The following is a 19,895-nucleotide window of genomic DNA, read 5'->3' as shown; positions in this document are numbered from 1 at the left end:
TATTTGAATCTTCTTGATTATGTTTTCTACAGTGACTGCAACAATTTCCTGATGTGGGATTCCCCTCTGTATGCTGTGGATATCATTGGTTAATAAAGGTACTGCTTTGGGCCTATAGCAGTGCTATAGGGGAACAGAGCTAGGCAGAGAAAACTAAACGGAATGCTGGGAGAAAGAAGATCAGAGTCAGAGAGAAGCCACGGAGCTGCTGGAGACAGATATGCTGGAACTTTGCTAGGCCACAGCCTCATGGTGATACACAGATTGATAGAGATGGGTTAAATAAAGAAGAGTTAGACAATAAGAAGCTAGAGCTAATCGGCCAAGCACTGTTTTAAATAACATAGTTTCTGTGTGATTATTTTGGCGTTGTGCAGTACAGAACCAACAAGTGGTCTTCCTCCAACAATTTCCACCCCATCAATACTGGGCAAGTATTCTTTGTTCCTATGTTTTCACTATCATTTGCTACCATTGCAATTAAGATTATAACTTAATTACAGTGTTTCTTCCTTCTGTTCTTCCCTCTAACACTCTCATATGTCTCTACCTGCTCTCTTTTCAAGTCATAACCTCTTTTGATAACCAAAACTCCAATGGGTGTCATTGTGCTTTTAATTTACAGCTCCTCAGTCATTAGTGGTATTAAGAATTTTTTCATAAACTTTTAAACTATTTTTATGAATCTATGTTTTTTTTTTGGTCAGGATGAAATAATTACATTACCTAATACAAAAAGTGCTCTCCTCATATGAACAGCTTCTGACTGAAATGGGGGAGAGAATATTGTCAACTATTCATATGAGGTTGTCCATTTTTAGGTACCACGAGGAAAATAGAGACATCCCTGCTGGAAAAAAAAAGTCTTTTCCTACCAGGAAGGTTCTTTATGACAGTCTTGCCCTTGGTGTTAATGCACTTGCAGAAAATCCAATTTCCTTGATGCCTTGCCTTTCTTTGAGTCACTAACTTCAGCATCTCTCCTGTTTAAACACAATGCCACAAGCATTTCCAATCCTACAATTCCTTATTTTCAAATACTTTCACTTTGATTTCTGACACCAAAAATCTTATCCTGTCAGATAAGTCTAAAAATCTATTCCTTCCTCAAAGCAACTGCAATTACGTTACTTCCTAACATGTTCAAATCCTACCTAAAAACCTGAATGCATATTATTCTCTAATTAAATTTACTTTTTCCATTAATTCAGTCCTTAATCATAAGCTCTCACTGAACTGTTTTTCAGGATCTCATGTACACAGACTTGATGAAATAATTACATTCTCTAATAGGAAAAGTGCCCTCTTCATATGAACAGCTTTTGACTCAATGGGGAGAGAATACTTGTCCAAAAATTTACATGACATTGTTTTCCCTTAAGTACGATGAGGGAGGTGGGGACAATACACCAGGATACACACACTTTTCATGGCTGTTGGACACAGTCCCATACAGGACTCAAATTCCTCAAAATCTAAAGTATTTGTCCCCAGAGGTTGTCCCACATTGCCGAGGAAAGTTGCTGGTCTTTACTGAATTTTATCCTCTGAAAGTATCAAAGTCGTATGCTGAAGCTCTAATTGCAAGTACCTCAGAATATGTTTGCATTTATACATAGAACTTCAAAGAGATAAAGTGAAGTCTTGAGGACAGGATCTAACTCAAATGCCTCCAGCTTATACAGTGGAGATTTAGGAAACATAAATGAAATTCAAGGGCTACATGATCACAGAATGAAGACAGTGAAGACACATGGAAGCTTCAGGCATTGGAGGGTCTTGAGAATGTTGAACCTTGCCAGTGTAACTTTTAACAACTCAGAAAGTCAATCTTTATGATTTACAAATGTATTTTCCCTGTAATACCCTGGAAAGCTGGCGCTATTTCGTATTTACATGCAGAACTGATTAGAGCTAATGATTTTCTGATTCTTTCCACTTTTCAGACCTAGATTTTAATGGTAGAATCTCAATGTCAACAACTTGAAAGTAGAGAATTTTCTTTCCCCTTGGTTCTTCTTATTGTTTTAGAAAACGACTGCTTTAGTTAATCTTCACTCCCTAAGACATATTCCCTTCATTCTGCCTATAATGTATTTTAATTGTAAGGAACAAATCACTGAAACATCAAATCTTTCAGTCAAATGAAAGCAGTACCATTTCTTGTCATTACTCAGTTTGGGTGTTGTAGTTTACTAGATAATATTTACAAGATACAATAGTTTACTTTCTAATTCAAACCAGAACTGGTCATAGATTCACCGGTGAACAGGAAAGAGCATCACACAGTAGATGTACAACCAGGTGGTGTTCTTCATCCTGATTCAGTTATTTTGTACTACAACAATAAAGACAAAGGCTATAATATGTGTAGTTCCTATGGGCCATCATGTTTTTACTTTAGCCAAGGAAGCAAGGGTTCTCAAATTACATGTTGGAAACATTACATGTGACCAAAGGATTTAAAAACATTTAGAAATATCAACATGTGTTTTATTAGGCAGAAAGAATAATAGTCAGATGCTGGGCAGTGGTGGCGCACACTTTAATCCCATCACTCAGGAGACAGAGACAGGCAGATCTCTGTAAGTTCGAGGCCAGCCTGGTCTACAAGAGCTAGTTCCAGGACAGGCTCCAAAGTTACGGTAAAAACAAAACCAAAACAACAACAAAAAAGACTAATAGTCAGGGTAAATGAAGGAGCAGTCTTTGAAAGTAACCCAATCTTAGAATATAGGACAAGATAGAGCAGTCTAGTGGGTCAGAAATAAAGGCAGTTAGCATCTTCCTGACGTTAAGCGTTCAGTTTGCTACTTGACAGCCCTCTCCTAACAAGTGGCTCACTCCCACTGAGCCTCCAAATCATCAAATATGGAACATGACTAACAGTAATGAGCCCTCCAAGACAACTCTGAAAGTACATCAACAAATACACACAGTTTGTGGTGCTTGCCCACAATAAGAACTTAAATAATGGCTTCATGGCCCTTTAAACTTAGTATTATTTGAACAGTCTTTGATTACTGAAATTATGTCTTGATAGTGAATTAGTTTTAAAAACAATTATATAAATACTATCATCAGCTTCTAAAAGAAACTGGAAACAACATTTTCTGGCATGCACAGAAAATATACATTTAGGAATTTCACTAACATTGTAAAGGAACTAAGTATTAAACTGGTGCTTAGAGGGAAATGATATAAGAGCTTTTTAAAAACGCAAACAAAAATGAATGCAAGTGGATCCACACAGCAGAATTAATAATCTTAGGTAAAACTTATGTTGATTGGGAGTAGGCAAAATCACACTGGCAGACACAGCAGTCAATAATGACATACCATCATAATGAATGTTTGCATGCATTCATCATAAAGCAGATTGAGCTACATCCATGATCCTTCTAAAGAAGAAAAACAAGCACGTTCTTCTTTATGTCAGGATATAATTTATTGAATTTAAATAATTAAATATTCCATACAGTTTAATCCAAAGAGAAAACAAAATGTGTACTAGTGTTTCCTATGCCATATGGACAAACTGAGCAGTCTGTCTTCGAACTCTAAGAAATCTGAATTTTTCATTTTTCTACCTCAGTTTGCTGAGTATGTTGCCATCACACAAACCTAGGCAAAGCTTTGTTTTTGAAACATGCTCTGTGGAAGTTAGAATAAGAATTTTTCTCACACATAATTTATTTATACAATAGGTTCCCAGTTGGTAATGCATTTTTCTTCTTTTTTTTGGCATTTTTCCTCTCTTATTTTGTGGTCTACTCAGAGTATTATTCTTTATATGTTATTATTGTGTTTCATTGGGAATTATTAAATTATAAAAACACTTTGATGTGAACCATCTTTAATTATTTTCAACTTTAGGAAAAAGCATGGAATGCTAATTTAAAAAGAAAATAATAGATGAGCCTAGCATGGTAAAGCCTGTGACCCCAGAATGTGGGAGAAAAAAGAAGATACCCAAGACATAGGACAACCTAGACCTGACAGTGACTAGAGAGAAGAATCTTGTCTCAGCATCCTCTCCAAAAGAGAGTCATGCATGCATGATTTTCATAGGCAAACTAATACAACTTTATTCTAGACATGTTTACTGAATCTGTAAACAGTGGTACAATTGCCCCCATAGAGCTGTCTTGAAGAAAGTACATCCTTACAGCATGGAGCAATGAGTTAGATCTGCTCATCAGCAATCAAAGCTGCAAAGTCTGGGGCCTTACTGAATGAATGGAGAAAGAATTAGTGAGCAACAGAATTCCATACACTCTAGAAATTACGACTAACACAGAGCACAGAGATACAGCCTGTAATAGTAATTCTCTGACTGTCTATGCTGAAACTTTTTATTTTCAACCACTCTTAAACAATACTTTATAGAATGCAATAAAAGTAATTATTTTCTTAAATTTGGAGGAAATTATATAAAGACATACAAGACCTGCAACCATCTCCGGACATTGTGACGCGTCTAATTTCCAGGCACCAAAGTACCAACGAATAGTCAGGTGAATTACTTTGAGCATAAACAATATGATGAAGAAAAATGCAGGAGTAAGTGGCAGAGCAGTGTTTGGAAGAATCCCTTAAGATTAACTTAGAATGATCTTTAGTAAAATTACCAGTTATCAAAGAATTTTTAATGAATGTTTTAATGGCTCACCTTTCAGACAGAAGGGAAAAATACAGGAAATGGTTCTCAATTTTCCACACCCTTTTGCTATCCTGGCAACTCTAAGGGACTTAGAAGGAAACCCTGCATGCTTTACAGCTTCCCTCTCTAGAGAGGATTATAAAACCAGGCACTCTCCTTGAGGAGGGGAAGAAATTCAAGTCTCCCGAGAGACAAATGAAAGATAGTGAAAGCTTACTTCTCATGTCCATCTGTTCCATTTTGCAAATGATCAACATTTGTTGTGATTCTGGAAATGACCAATTTACAATGATCCAAACACCGAAAACATACTCTCTTCTTAATCAACTTTCACTGTGCAGGTGAGGAAAACCTGCGTATAATATATTACTCAAAAAATTATTTGTTCTAAAAAGCTATAATTAATACATCATGGTAACAATTTAAACCTGAGTTTAAGGAGCTGTTTAGCAACATTTTTGCAGAATATTTAGAGGACATAGAGATTTCAATGCTAATATTGGCTAGAAAATAAGATGTCCTTTTAGAACATAGAAAAAAGATTCAAATGTCATGTCTGTGAATTTTCAAATGAAATATGACTAAATAGTATAAATCCTGCTCGGTTCTAAAATCATCCTGAAAATATGGAAAAATGTTTCTGAAAATATTTTACTGTAAAACATACTGATAAAGCATTATAGCATTATGTAGGACTTAAATAATATCTAAGACTAATTTGCCAGACTTTCTTTTACCAGGTTTAAATAAGAAAACAAAGTCTTTGAGAAACACTGGCTAGAATTATGTTTTGACCAATACGTACCAAGTGTGTGGATTCATATAAATTAAAAGTTCTCATGAAGGGCTGGAGAAATGCTTCTGCTGTGGCTCAATGCTTAAAAGAAATCCCAAACTAGCTCAGAATTGAGAAATACATGATTATTTATTTAGGAATAGACTCACAATTCAGAATACTCTAAATGGAGATCAGAAAATGAATCCTGCAACCAGAACAGAGAGGCTGGAAAAGAGAGCAGACACATGTTCTCCATAGGCTTATATAAGAGACCACACCCCAACGGACAGGTAACCACTAGCTGTAAGACTTCCTACAGCACCTCCCCCTTTTGTTTAAATAAGAGAGTTCTAAGCCTAATACAAAATTATATACAATAAGAACAAATATATTTTATAATTATCCTATCATAACTAGTATAAGAAATAACTTGGACAAGTCATGAGAGGAAGGTAACTAAAACTATCTGGTCTTCAACCTCATTGAAGATCTGAGAAGGGAAATAATATTACTTGAGTAGGCAGGAAATGCAATCAAGCAACTTCCAAAATGTGCAACAAATGACAGAGACAACTGACTACCTGGGCAATCACTCAAAGTCTCATTTGCAACGTTAAAGCAACCAACGTTGGCGCTAAGGCCTAGAATAACTGACTTACCATTTTCAAAAACAGTAAGTTTTTCAAAACCATCTTATTCTGTCTTGGCAAGATTTGACAGTTTGCGTATCCATTTCCAGATCAATCTTGTCAGTGGATGGGGCATGGGCCTTTCTTTGCCCAAAGGCCAGTTTTGCCAAGAAGAAAACAAGCTCCAAGTGCAGTGTCTTCTGTACTCAACACTCTCTCAGGAATAGATCACTGCTGCCAGGAGCAATTACATCTCACCTCAACAGAACCCTAAGTTATTTAAATGTCATATTCTACAGCTCTTTGAAGTGGTTGAAGATTACCTATCTATGCAGAAAATAAGCTCTATGTATCTAAAGAACCTGATTACTTTAACTTTAAGTATGACAAACATGAATGACTATTCATCTATAATTCTTAATACCTATATAACTTAAAGACTAAGTCTTCATATTAGAATATTATACAATAAACAATTGTGCAACAAATGAGGACAATGACCTTAAAAAGTAAACAATTGATAAGTGGTAGAAATGTACATTGCAATACTATATATATATATATATATATATATATATATATATATATATATACACACATATATATATAAATGTTTTAAGCAGAGGTAGAAGCAGGTATGCATACAATATTCAATGTATTTTAACTTTGTATCAATATACAAGAATCTATACTAATATAATTGCCATAAATAATAACTCACAAGTATTCACTCTATCACTCACTATTATTATTAATGTGAATAAGCTAAGCTGGCAAATTCCATAAGCCATTGACTAGTCAATATCATCAAACTACTGTCATGCTTTGCATTTATAGTCACAAACTACAAAATCTTACCAAAAACAAAATACCAATACTATTTTCTTTGAGCCTACTTTTTAAAATCTGACATAATTGTACAATTTTAAATAAAAATTTTAAAACAGTTGCAGCTTTTCTGAGAAAAGCAAAATAAATCCTGTTTTGCTTGAACTTTAATTTCCTAAATTGAAAATTCTTCTGTGTTTTAAATTGACGAGTGTTGAAACAGCTGAGTTTCAATAAATCATTAAATTAATTCAGGAAAAGTTTACAAATAGCTAAAACTCCAACAAAAACTTTTCCAAAGTAGTAGTTTTCAAACTTACTTACCCTCAGAACATTTTCACTTAAAGGAATCATGATAAACAAACAAAAAAACTCTATGTAAAATTAATTTCCATTTTGAAAGCTGTCTTATGAAGCAAGTCATACCTAAGAAAGGTTTGTCTTCCTGAAGACAAAGCCTACAGCGTGGATTCTTGGTCTTCTATGCTATGACACTCTCAGCCTACCTTTATTTATGCATATTCCTATTTTATAGTGTACTTGTCTAACTATTCATAACTCTTACAAGTCCACAAAACCCAATGACACCATTACAGCTCCTTAAACAAGAAAACAGAAAACTTTGGTATATTAAGCACTAATAGTTTTAATTTTTGCCATAAACATAACATATAAAATTTATGGTATAGGCTATGCTTTTCAAACTATTCCATGTGCATGATGAAAATTAAGATATGAGAACTTGTGAACTCAGAGTAGACATTATCTTTTATCACCTTTAACAGAGACAAACCAAGTGTTTTTGCAATGTTGACTAGCTGTGGCAATCATAAACGAGACAGTAAGAAGAAAATTAAAATTAAAATTTAGATATAAGTTCTGAATTTTAGAAATTCAGAATTTTACCAATTTTACCAAAGCAGATAGCATGTATAACGCAAATTATTACCTAAGTAAGTACATATAGTTTAGGAGTTGATATTCTTCTTGCTGAAGAAATTAAGTATTGCTTGATGTATAGTTAGAAATAACAGTGAGTTATTCCCAGTGCAAGTCCTCATGCTTGTGGAGCAGGCACTCGACTCCCGGAGCCGCCTTTCCAGCCCTCTCTTAGTGTTTCTATATCACCATCATATGTGAATTACAGGTGGCACACATGTAATACCTAACATCTTTACATTGGAGGATGGATCATATCGTGCAAAAAACAAAGCCACTTAACACAGAATTTGAAAACATATTTGAGCAAGACCAGAAAATGTTATACAACAAAGCTAGAAGATATGAGGCAAGTACAGTTAAAGTGGTAAAGGAGGAACAGCATATGGAAGTTTCTTATTTTTCTACATTTGTAGTTTTTAAAAACAGAAAACAGATTATGAAACAAAGTATATACTATTTCACTTTCATATAACCTCTAAACTAAGTAGTCCATGGGCACTGAATCTGTATGCAAATTCAATTATTAATGATATCATTCTGTTTAAGACATAGTGAATACAGGACTCTGGACATCTCACTAAACCACAAAAGCCTCTGTGAAGATTCCTGGCAATAGTATTATTTCTTTATATGTAGAACCAAGTTATGAATGAACTGTTTGAAAAAGCATATTTGGTAAAGTGATTACCTTGTTTCTAGAGAAAATTAACTATCAAGATAAATTTGATATTTCGTATTCAACTGACCATATTTTATTATCACTCCTTAGTACAAAATGAGTTTCAATGAATTTCAATTTATATTCTTAATAAAAAGTGAAAGTTGAAATTGAAACAATCAGAGAACATTTTAAAAATCTATCTTAGCTATTCTCTGAAAAAGAATAAGATTTGTCTAAAAGAGTTTAAAATCACGACACAGTCCTCAGATTTTCCTGAGCCTGAGCCCTGCACTTTGGGAGATCCCACAAAGGTGAGCACACACCTTTGTGTGTGAATCTCTACACTTCAAGTATAAATAAAACCAGATTTCAAAGACAGGAGAGAAAGCATAGCACATGTTTGACATGGTTTTGTAATGACAATATGTTGAAGTCACTTTAAATGCAGTGGCTTAATTAGGAAAGTTGGAATATAAAGATTATATTAATCTGTTTCACTTTAATTATTATTTAGAGTAGCTAGGAAATTTCAGATGTAGGAGACTGCTCTGTTTCTCCCACTACAGTCCTTCTCTGTGTGTTGAACTCTAGAATGCTTGCCAGGGTGTGCTCACTTCTGCTTCCCTACCCACTCTCTTTTTTTCTATGTCATCCAAGAATTGCACCAATGTCAGGGGTTAGAACCACAGTATGTAAGACAGAACAAGCAACTCTAAAAGAAAAAGGGTCACAAAGATGATAGACAGGATTCTAGAGTGGAATAAAACAGAATGGATATCCACATCAGCCTTTATTAATACAGTTTTAATAACTGGCATATTTATATTGTTAAACATATTTAAAAAGCTCAAAAAAGTATTTTTTAGTTTTATCTTATGGCATCTAAAAGTTTGGATTCATATACTTACATTTTGAGTATTCTAAATATACTACAAAAATTTCTTTTTTTAAACAACAGACCATGTATTAAAGCCTAAAATGAGTGGGAAATAAAGCACAGAATCATAAATCCCTCTTTACTCTGGCCTTCTTATTTTCTTCATAATTCCCTTATTGCCTTCTACCTCACTTATTCTCAAATAAGTAACTCAAAAATTTAATGTCCTCTTCTTCAGCCCTTATGTTCATCCTAATCGTTTCTGTGGAGTTTCACATGTTACAACTCTGCAATTCCTCATAAGGAAACACGAGCCTTGCAATGCCTCAAGCAGCAAACAGTGTTTGCTTGAAAGCCCTGGTGGCTGGGGTTTGATGCTTGGATAAGTTGAATAACAGATCAGAGAAACATAAGTCACTTTTGTAGGACACTCTATTCAAAATAAGTTGTTTTAATGATCTGAAGAACTACAGACTAACATCTATGCTTAGTTACCATCTTTATGAACTCTCTAATTACTTCTCCAATAAGTTCTTAGTTTGTACGGTGGAGCAAAATTTCTTTTGCTACACTGCAGCTTATAAAAAAGAATTTCTAAAATTACACATCCTTAACTATTCAAAAACTTCTCCTAAGAAATACTGTGTGTGAGAGAAATACTGTAACTACATAGAAAAATTATAGTAGACTCTACAAACCAGTGCTATTCTCAGTCCTAGTGAAAGCAATGTGTATTCTTAACTGTCTTCTCTATGCAGTGAGTTAATGTGACATAATAAATTATGTGAACATTCAAACTGTGACAGAGAAATGTCACTAACTCATTCATGTCCAAACCAAAGCGTCTTTTTTTTCTTCTCACTTCTGGATAAATCACAGGAGTCTATCTTCAAGTTTTAGAATCAATGCACATTGGGTTCAGATCTCATTAAGTAACTTCATAGCTCTGAGACATTTTGCATTTCATCCCTTTGATCCCCAGTCCTCTCCTAGATCTGGATTAGGTTAAAAACAAAAAACAAAAACAAAAACGAAAAAACAAACCAGTGAGGAAGAAGATAGCTAACTGTCAGCTCTCAGTCTGGAACGGACTGTCACTTGACAGGGATGGGAAGAGACCAGCGACATGTCTAATGCCACCCATTTCCTCTGGAACCTAGACTCAAACTTTTTAAATGTAACATGTGAACCCAAGTAAAAAATGTACCCAAAAATATGCCAGGTCTTTATTTTGTTCTAATTTTTTTTATATTAAGAGTGTACTTAATTGTAGTGTGCAATATTAGACTTGCTGTTTCTGATCAATTACTTCTTTAATAAGTGACTAATTACAATTCCACACCCAGTGGTTATTTTATTTCTGTATTATGGATGGCTATACAGACATAAGTAAAAGAAACATTTATTAATATATGCCCCTGCAAGTCTTATCTCTTCCTAAATGTTCTTATACAGTTTGTAATATGTCCTTCCAGCCTTTAATTTTCTTTCATTTGCATATTGCTTATTTCTTCATAAGTTAGTGCTGGGACTTCAAACTATTGTGAGGTGCAAGACACTATAACCACTCTTTCTTACTCAAGGATACAAGGATCTCCTTTCTATATATACCATCTCAGCTGTTGTTTCCTAACACCAATGTCTATGATATCCAGATTCCAATGTAATCACTTTCACTTTGACTTTTAAGCTACTTATTTTGTGGACATGGACACTTGTATTGAACAATCTCCAAAGTCCATTCCTTCTTGTTCATTCAGTCTGTCCTCAATCTGCTTTACGTTCCTCGTTCTTGGTAATATTCACTTTCTTAAGCACTAAGAAAACTATTCCATAATAGAAGGTTTTCACACATCTGAGGCAGCAATTAAACACAGCATCCTAAAATAACTTCTGCAGTCATATGTGTTTTACATTATTAACAAACAGATAAAATGAACTCGAAAGAAGTGTCACGTTTAAACGGGTGTAACAGTGAAAATCAGAGATGGAGATGAAGTTGATTGTGAGATGTTGGCAGACAGAGACAACACTTATATTAATAGGCTTGTAGCACGATGAAAGAAATAGACCATTTTGTTACCTTGTCCTACATGCCATGCCATCAGAGTTAGAAGGAAATAGATAGCATCCATGCTTAGTAAACAAACGCTGAATGCTTTCCACAGGGCTTATATAAAACAACTATAAAGGATAGTCTATTCATCACAGTCTCAGAGGAGCAGCTAAGGTACCTCAACAATTGCCTGCACTGGTCTGTGTTCCAGGAATTCTACATAAATGTATGCCAACATAGTCTCTTGGAGATTCTTCAGTAATTCTCAATGAGATACTACTTATTATTTCTAACTTAAGTCCACACTGATGAAGGGTATTCATTAATAAAAACTGAGCAAATTATAGACCCTGTAATGTATCAAGAGTAAATGCATAGAAGTTATTTTACACTAGAAAAAGCAAAACACGTCAAAATCTTGAAACATACAATATACATGTATGCAAAAGTTGAGCCAGGGAATGTCATTCAGACTGCCTACATATTACTTGACTCTCTGCACCTACATGAAGTTTTCTTGTCTTTCACAATTAGCTTTCTTCATCAGATGAAACAGTGATGCACTTCCTACTTGGTAGGAGAATAAGAAGCAGAAGGGCACGCATTTTACTCAATGTATGTCATACTGGAAAATAACTAGTTTTGTCTCCAATTAGAGGACTTCGTCGTTCCTAAGTGTGTTGTCAGCTGATGGAGTAAATTGTCTTCAACAGTCTTTAGTCAGCTCACAGCGCTGTACACAACAATAGGAACCAATCAGCCAAGATGAGTCCACCAATCCTAGAGTGGCAAGTCTATGGGGATAACCAATCACGTCCTGACTGGAGTTAATGTTCATACCTCAGTATAGAATTTATATGGGTACTGCTTATATGGTTAAAAATCTCATAGATTGGGAGATCACCGGCCCTAGTGGGCAAGCTTCTTTTGTTGCTTGCAACGAACATGGCATGGCTGTCAGACTGCCTTATGAATATGGCTTTGTTCATGATAGCACTGTTCTCATATTTAGTCAGAGAAGTTTTTTGGAGGTTGTGGTGGTGTTGTTTGTTTTTGTTTTGTTTTTGTCTTTTTTTTTGTATGTCCCAGGGGCCAATAATGAATGCAGAGGCTCATATCTGGTAAAAGTACAAAGAATTCATGACTGTTGAATGCCCATATATAAATGACACATCTATAACAAACTCACAAACCCTTCCAAGGGATAGGAGCATGACAGAGAAGGAAGATCGGCATGGAATATTGATTTCTTTTCTTTTCTTTCTTTTTTTATCACTATGTTTTAGCTTTATTTTGTTTTAAGACCAGTAGTAAGTGGTTTTACTATAGGTGCCAGGGTAATCCGATTTCAGATTCTTTTTTTTTTTTGAAAGTAATTTTATTAAATTATAAAAGTTTCCATTTATGCCTCTCTTCCCAACACCCTCCCACTCCCCCCACTCCCTCTCCTCCTCCCTCTTTGTCCCTAAGGGCAGTCAGGGTTTCCTGCCCTGTGGGAAGTTCAAGTTCCTCCCCCCTCCCTCCAGGTCCAGGAAGGTGAGTATCCAAACAGACTGGATCCCCAAATAACATCGCTGTAGACTTGATCTCAGCAGCTGTGATTACATGCCCTATTGGGACTTTCTACACTCTGTCTTGGATGGACTTCTCATGGAGTCAGCTCTTCCAGGGAGGTTTATATATGGCTAGTAGGGATGGAAAAAAATTCTCTACTGGTAAGTCACTGGTAAGGTGCCTACACTCTTGTAAACAGACTATCATTGTGTTTCTACTAACAACCAGAAGTAATTCATTGGGACATAACCCACTATGCCCAACACATGAACAGGGACAGAAAAGGGGGGAGCGATATTAAAAGAAGAGGATGAGGGGGACAAGGGAAGGTGATTGGGCTGAATACAATATATTGTGTATATGTAAAAAATGTCATAATGAATAATATGAATCATTAATATGCAAATAAAAGCTTTTTAAAAGAAATATTATTTCTCTTCCATTTCTTTGTATTTGACACTCAATAAAAAGCAAATAACCTTTTTCTATTCCTGATTAATAAAATATCCAGACCAGTTCAAGTATATGTTGTTTCTATAAATATTTAGTATATAATTATCAAAATGTATATAAACATTTTATATAAATGTATACAGGATGCTTAAGCACAATTAATTTCTATTGTGAAATTTTGAAAAAATTCAACTATTTTATTCTTAACAAAAATAATATTAACTGATAAGTTAAGCTACATTTAACCAAAAATATAACCACAATTGAGTCCTTTACTTTTTCACTATCGTAAGTATGTGTGGTAAGGTTTTCCATTTCTCCTTTCAGAAAATGCAGACAGTGCTTCAATGTCCTTCATAATTCTCCTTTCACTTAGATTTATACATGGGAAGAGAAATAAGTCTTGCAGTGTTGAATTCAGGTGAGGACTCTCCAAGGACATGCCAGAGGACATTTATCCTAGACAAATTTCTCCCACTTTCATCTCTGTGCTAGTATCAGAGAACAAAAAGGAAATTACCTGGAATCTATATCAGAAAACATAAAAATAATCCAGAGCAAATAAAGAGTTTTAAGTGTCCGAAATAACTACAAAACCCAGTTAATTTTTAAAAATATGTTTAGTACCTGGCATAAGTCTAACAAAAGAGAGACAGAAAATTCACCACAAGATGAATTTAACAAAAGTTGACAGTAACTGAGTTAAATCTATGTCTTATGCAAAACTATTATATTATCTATGGAAGACTGTGGCTGAGGTGTGCAGATACCAACTGCTAAGTCTGTAGCTTGATACTGATTCAGTGCAACATCACTGATCCTAAGGTTCTGTTCAATGACTATTGTTCTTGTGATTGTGATACAACGAACCAAACTATTGTCAATGGCACTACTTGGAAAGCTTATATTACTGATTTCAATTATTAAAAAGTATATAAAGTCAAAGAGTCATGATGAACTATAAAAATTTTAAAACATTTTTACAAGTAACTGAAAGAAATGGAAGCAGTGAGAGGTGAATAATAGTTACTGGCAATCAGTGAAGACATTTTGTAAACTCAGCTTCTTACTTTTTAGATTCCATCAGCCCTAGGAAGAAAAGAATCACCTCTCCCTCAGCTTGTCAGAGGACAGCATATGCTTTTTCATAGTAGTGCAACAGAAGCAACCACTAACCACCCTTTAAAAAAAAAAAACATTTTGAGATATAACTCATTCTGATTCTACGTTTTCTCATTACTGTGTAAATAATTCCTAATATCCACTTCACCTGTATTCTTCTTCCATTACAGGGATTTTGGGGGACTTGAAGTCTCATTTGATTTGATGGTATGGGACAACTGTCTATAGTCTGTCAATTATGTTTTAAATAAACACTGATTGATCAGTAGACAGCAGGAAGTATAGGTAGGACAACCAGACAAAAAATAGAAGCGGAGGTCCTGCCACAAAATACCTAAATGGTGTTGATAAAAGCTGACTGCATGCGCTTTGGTTTTCAGTGATAGCAGGAAAAAAGCTGCACTGTTTTAAAATGCCGGCTTTCTGGGCAGGAGGGTTGGCTACAGAGAGAGCACTTGAGTGTGGTTTGTGAGCACACTGTTGGAGCTTACCTGCTGGCAGGAAACTTTAAACACCATAGAGTTGTGGCAATAAACATGGCTCTATGTCATGAGCCTGAAATTTCAAAAAGCTAAGAAATTGGCTGGATCCAGCAATCAAAGCCACGGCTTTAATCTTCTCCATGTTGTTTAGCAAATTAAAGACTCATGTGGTCAAAGAGAGAGAGAGAGAGAGAGAGAGAGAGAGAGAGAGACAGTAAAGAGAGAGTCAAAGATGAAGAAAACCTCTAAATAGTTTACAATGTATTAAAAATATATGCAGACTAAAGGTTAAAGTCCTTAAAATAAAAAAAAATAAAAAAGAGAGTAGTTGGATGTGGTGGTACAGACCTTTAATCCCAACACTTGAAAGGCAGAGGACGAGAGACCTCTGTGAGTTCAAGGTGTGGTGACATACACCTTTAATCCCCGCACTTGGGAGGGCAGAGGCAGGTGGATCTCTGTGAGTTCAAAGACAACCTGGTCTACAGAGGGAGTTCCAGGACAGCCAAAGATAAACAGAGAACTTGTCTCAAAAAGTAAAAGCAAAAATAAAAGAAATAGAGGTAAAAGTAAAGCCACAGAAAGATGGAAAATACACAGAGAATCTGGATACTGTATGTTATTATGTTCTCTTTGAATTGTTTGAATGATGAGGAAGGAGCAACAGCTGCTAAAAGATATTTACTTACAAATGCTGCTGGATTAATCCAAGATCGATATTTTAAAAATACCCTGACTACAAAATTGAAGTCAAAAGGTATGTTACTTAGGAGAAGAGATTTTGCTTTTGTTTTCACAGGAAATGAGAGGCTGTGAATTCATTTTGAGTTATAAAAAATTGGGTTTGATCAAGGAAGCCCATCTGAGAAATCTCCGGTAGGAACAGATGGCTTGGATGTCTGAGTTCTACACCCAGAACAGATTTAAGACTGCTGCCTGAGATGATCAAGACTCACAGGATACTCCACTCAGAACTTGATCATAATTCTAAATTTTCTTTAGGTCCCCATAAGATTATCAGCACTCACAACCAGCAGGAAGTAGCCTAGCAAACTATGCCCACATTCCCAAAAACTGGACTAGGGGGAAGTGGTGTGGGACTATTGTCTGTATTGTCAATTATGTTTTAAATAAATGCTGATTGGTCAGTAGCCAGGCAGGAAGTATAGGTGGGACAACAAGGCAGGAAGTAGAGGCTGGACAATAAGAACAGGAGAATTCTGTGAAGGAGGAAGTCCATTGCTAGCCCAGTCCTGTCCTGACCACAGAAGAAAAATGTGATTGCCCCACTGAAAAAGGTACGGAGACTCCTGTGGCTAACATAGATTAAAATAGTGGGTTAATATAAGTTATAGGAGTTAATAAGAAGCCCGTGCTAATGGGTCAATCAATTTATCATTAATATAGACCTCTATGTGATTTCTTTGGGGCTAAAGGGCTGTGGGACCTGGTGGGAGGACAGAAAAACCCGACAACAATTTAATGCACTGCATAATGGCTGACCATAGCTATAATCAAGTCACATGACCACATACCAATCAGGTGAAAACCATTCAACTACAAGGGTATCACTTAATTTTTATTTATTTATTTAAATCATTAACAATTGTACTTAAGAAATTTATATTCAAAGGCTAGAGTGATGGCCCAGACATTAAGAGTACTGACTTCTCTTCCAAAGAACCTTGGATCAATTCCCAACAAAGAAAAGAAAATCAGTTCTAGGGGATCCAGCATCTCCTACTGCCTTCAATGAACACCAGTCTCTAATGCAATGAACAAAGACATATGCAGGCAAAGTGTCTGCAGAATACAACAGAATATTGGTGGGAAAAAGGGATAAATCCAAATATGATGCTTCTTTTGACTGAGAAAATAATTAATTTTTGATCATTCAAATTATTCTTCTATTTACCGTAAATTGTTATTTTCATTTCAAAATATAAAACTTCATATTTAAACATTCTATCTGAATAACTAATCTTTCCGTCAAATTAAGTCATCATTTTAGAACAAAGTGATAAACTTTTTGTAGTTAAGAATATTAATGGAGTATATAAAATATGCTTAAAATTGTGCCAACTTTTGTATAGCACCACTATGATGTAGGTTCATTGACACATACTCAAACAAACAAATGAACAAACAAAAAGTGATCAACCTGATCAACTATAAACAAATTATATTGACTAATTATTTTAAAGATGAAAGTTTATTTTAAATATGTTTGGACAAACCACGCATACAAGACAGAACACTATAAAAGATTTTGCTTCTCTGCAATGTTTGAAGTTAACAGAAACTATAAATATATTCATATATCCAGCCTTTTTTGGAGTACCCACAGTCTGCATTGCGGAAAAACAGCCTAGAAAATTTAAAGACAGTGAAAATTTCATCACAACTTATTAAAATACTAGATGTTGGTTTGTAGTTCAGCACCAGGTAGTTCCTGGCCTTTTAACTGGCAAATTCATTCTCTTTTTTACAAAATATTCCAAACTAAACTGCAAGAAAGCAAAACAAAACAAACAACAAGAATACTAACGATTAAGTTGATGAGAATTCTGTTGGGTGACTTGGTCAATAAAAGCAGCATGCATTTTCCCATAGGAACCAGGAGGCGGTGCCAACTCTAGTAGATGATCTAGCACAACTCTAAAGACCCAAACTCCAGTCCACGTGGCCAACTTAAGAAATTAGAGAATTTTGGTTTAGTTAAGGGAAGCAGGGACTAGGATGATTTGAAAGTCACAGAGAGAAATTTAAAATAAATATTTGATGTAATGAAAGAATTAATATTAACTAAATGAAAGCATAAGACAACAAAAGCCATGATTTTTATGTATAAGATTCCACTGGAAACTCCATTCTCATCAGGTGACACTTTTTGGTCTCAGGTTTCAGTCTGATTCAGAAAGAATGCAGAACTGCTAATTAGTTGTTCAACCTCAGACGTTAACATACCGAAGTTAGGGCAAAACCAGTCTGTTAAGGGACATCCAGATTTTCTCACACAGCTTATTCCTTTCTTCCTTGCTCTGTCACTTATTACTTTGATTTGATTTTCAAAGAACTCAAAAATTTATCACTCATATGACACACAAAAATATCTACATACATCATTTAAATAAACATTTCTACATATATAAAATAACATGATTTAAAATAATTTATTTTGAAAAAAACATTGGGTATTGCAAATAACTTTTAAAAATATTTTATTTGCTGCATGAGCCATATGAAAAGCCATATTTAAGCAATGATCTCACTATAGAAGAAGAAATTCTATATTTAGGTTTCGAGTCATAACATGAGCTTCAAATTTTAGAACTATCCACTTCAAGCAATAAAGACTGTTGTTTACAGACAGTAGAGTGATCTTTTCCTCATTCAAGATGTGATGGGACTTCATAAGAAAAAGCTGAGTACATAATAATAAATAAACAAATAAGTAGATAAATAAATAAGCAACCACACGTGTGTGCAGCTTGCAAAGATCCTAAGAGTTATATCAATGTGGCACAAGTATGAATCACTCCCTAGATATTCAGTGCATTTTAATTTTTTTGGAGTCTTTATACTTTCGCTGCAATGCATAAAACACAAAACACCAAACTTTTCATGTTCAATAGCTTCATATATAGAGATTCAATGACTCATTCACTTGAAAACGCTATAGAATAAGTTATTTATCCTTTGGCTGTAGGTACTTATGTTTTCTCAAGTTTTGTTTTTATTTACTTTTTTCAAAATAACTTAGAAAAAGCTTAATGAGGTAAGAAGTAATTTCATTTAAGTTTATTTAATCATAACCCAAAGAGTACGCATAAGAAATTTAACATTGAACTTCTTATTTAAAGTAGAAAAAGGAAGAAAACGAAAAGTTCAAAATTAATCTATTTAAATACTACTAATTTCTCTCCGGGTTTTAAGATTCAGGCTGTATCTTTCCTGTGTTTATTTGGGAACAGATTCTGTTAGTGGGACAAGTAGAGAAAAGGCTGTTTATTGTCAAATAATGCAATAATAATGAAAAGTACCGCTGGGTTTACAGGATGCATGCAACAGGACATCCAAACACCTTTGAAAGCGGTCAACACTGAGTACTTCAGCACTGATAACAGGGGCCACCTTCAATAACCCTTTGCCATAGCCTCAGACCTGGGGGAGGGGGGCATCTATACAAGCAGGATCTGATGGTTAAGAAGACAGAAACACTGTCTATTTTAAATTAAGAAAGGGCGATTTTGTACCTTTGGGCGTCCTCTCATTAAACCCAAGTGGGTACCGGTACAAGTGACCATTCCCTCTCGGACGACATCAAAATGAGCTTAAAATCAACGCAACACCTCCACACCGCCGGTAAAGCATGAAAAAGAAAGAACTGAAGAAGGTAACCCGCTGAAAACAGAGGAGGCGGCTGGGAAGGACCCACAGCACTGCTACGCCGGGCGCGGAAGCGAGAGTGCGGTGCTCAGGGACCTCTGCCATCCTAGAAATCTCCAGCTCCCGCCGCCTGGCCAGCAGCCAGCTTCCTTGCGACTGCGGTCCCCGCCCCTTCACCTCTCCATCTCCCGTGCCTGATCGCCCCACTACCAGCGCCCTGCCGGGCCCTCTGCTTCCGGCGCTGCGGGTGGCTCAGGTCAACTTGCCGGACCTCCCGGGGCGCTGTCGCCCCCGTACACCCCACAACCTAGGCGCCGCTGGGGGTGGGGATGTTGCGCGCACCTTCAAAACAATCACAGCCGAGAGAGCACTTTGGTTCTGGCTACCGGCACAGCTTTCCCCATCGCCGGCTAGGACACAGCCCGGAACCGGCCACGCGCACACACCCTCGCACACGCACA

General features: G+C 35.7%; 1 protein-coding gene across 6 annotated transcripts in view; it reads right to left on the bottom strand.

Annotated features, from left to right (window-relative positions):
- Ralyl (RALY RNA binding protein like) overlaps positions 1-19,895 on the bottom strand; it is a 758,034-nt gene that overhangs the window by 736,924 nt on the left and 1,215 nt on the right. Inside the window, exon 1 of one of the 6 annotated variants that reach the window (XM_085677392.2) lies at positions 19,777-19,827. The exons of 4 other annotated variants lie outside the window; for them this stretch is intronic. The gene's annotated coding sequence lies outside the window, so the exon portion shown is untranslated. Of the gene's footprint in view, positions 1-19,301; positions 19,417-19,776; positions 19,828-19,895 lie in introns of those variants that run through there. One more of the 6 variants, XM_085677393.2, reaches the window with a different exon arrangement.

Source organism: Myodes glareolus, chromosome 16 (genome assembly GCF_982192425.1).
Source record: "Myodes glareolus chromosome 16, mMyoGla1.1, whole genome shotgun sequence".
NCBI classification, from domain to species: domain Eukaryota; kingdom Metazoa; phylum Chordata; class Mammalia; order Rodentia; family Cricetidae; genus Myodes; species Myodes glareolus.
The sequence above is the reverse complement of the archived record's forward strand: the minus strand, read 5'-3'. Positions and strand labels throughout refer to the sequence as shown.